Genomic DNA, 1,557 nt, shown 5'->3' with positions numbered 1-1,557 from the left:
AGAGAGAGAGAGAGAGAGAGAGAGAGAGAGAGAGAGAGAGAGAGAGAGAGAGAGAGAGAGAGAGAGAGAGAGAGAGAGAGACAGAGAGAGAGAGACAGCGTAAAAGAGACAGAGAGAGACAGAGAGAGAGAGAGACACACAGAGAGAGGTGAAACTATCTAGTGGGAGAAAAATAGTAGGCAAGACCTGGAGAGAGAGAGAGAGAGAGAGAGAGAGAGAGAGAGAGAGAGAGAGAGAGAGAGAGAGAGAGAGAGAGAGAGAGAGAGAGAGAGAGAGAGAGAGAGAGAGAGAGAGAGAGAGAGAGAGAGAGAGAGAGAGAGAGAGAGAGAGAGAGAGAGAGAGAGAGAGAGAGAGAGAGAGAGAGAGAGAGAGAGAGAGAGAGAGAGAGAGAGAGAGAGAGAGAGAGAGAGAGAGAGAGAGAGACAGAGAGAGAGAGAGAGAGAGAGAGAGAGAGAGAGAGAGAGAGAGAGAGAGAGAGAGAGAGAGAGAGAGAGAGAGAGAGAGAGAGAGAGAGAGAGAGAGAGAGAGAGAGAGAGAGAGAGAGAGAGAGAGAGAGAGAGAGAGAGAGAGAGAGAGAGACAGAGAGAGAGAGACAGAGAGAGAGAGAGAGAGAGAGAGAGAGAGAGAGAGAGAGAGAGAGAGAGAGAGAGAGAGAGAGAGACAGAGAGAGAGAGAGAGAGAGAGAGAGAGAGAGAGAGAGAGAGCTGTGAAACTATGTCGTGAGAGGAAAAGAGAGCGCAGTAGGTTAGTGGTAGGTAAACACTTTGCTTTACTCTTCGCTGAATCGTCCGGTAGTTTCCATGTCCTCTACTTCTTACAACTTCAAAACTGCTGGTTGGCTGACTGCTCCTACAGCACCGGATCAGAGCGTAGCCGTAATGCCGCCCTGTGTCCCCTCTCTCCCCAACAGGGACAGCGACATGACCCTCCGACTCACCCTGGAGGACCGAACTCTTCCCCGGGCACAGTGCTGTTAGGAGCGGCGCCGGGCTGGAAGAAGAAGGGACTCAGAGTGTCGGAGCCTTTTTTGTCTGGGACTGGGACTGGGACTGGGACTGGGACACCGGGACAGACAGACGCTCCGCCATGAGACATTAGCGGCTACCGCCTGACACACAGCCAAGTCGGACTTCCAGTCTTCACAATGAGCCGTTAAATTCCTGCTCTCGTCTCCGGAGTGGAGGAAAAGAGGAGGCAGCGAAGAGTTTCATTCATCTCTTTCGTGTGTGTGTGTGTGTGTGTGTGTGTGTGTGTGTGTGTGTGTGTGTGTGTGTGTGTGTGTGTGTGTGTGTGTGTGTGTGTGTGTGTGTGTGAGCTGGACCGCGTTCCAGCCGTGGTGGACGTTATAAGATGCGGTGGATAACGCTGTTAGTAGTGGGTCTAACGGTCTGGACTACTCTGTCTCACTGCTTCGACTATGAAGAACCCAGTTTTGACTATTACAACGAAGGAGACAAGACGGAAAATATAGACTACAAAGACCCGTGTAAAGCCGGTGAGTGTCCGCTCAATTCCCGCTCTACAGTTACTAGCAGTGTGTGTGTGTGTGTGTGTGTG

General features: G+C 51.3%; 1 pseudogene; it reads left to right on the top strand.

Moving 5' to 3' along the window:
- The first annotated feature begins 1,282 nt into the window (after positions 1-1,282).
- The window catches only part of LOC124021693, a 164,732-nt pseudogene continuing 164,457 nt past the window's right edge, over positions 1,283-1,557 (top strand).

The sequence above is a fragment of the Oncorhynchus gorbuscha genome, unplaced genomic scaffold, assembly GCF_021184085.1.
Source record: "Oncorhynchus gorbuscha isolate QuinsamMale2020 ecotype Even-year unplaced genomic scaffold, OgorEven_v1.0 Un_scaffold_1167, whole genome shotgun sequence".
Classification (NCBI taxonomy): Eukaryota; Metazoa; Chordata; class Actinopteri; order Salmoniformes; family Salmonidae; genus Oncorhynchus; species Oncorhynchus gorbuscha.
This window is presented reverse-complemented; position numbering and strand designations above follow the sequence as displayed.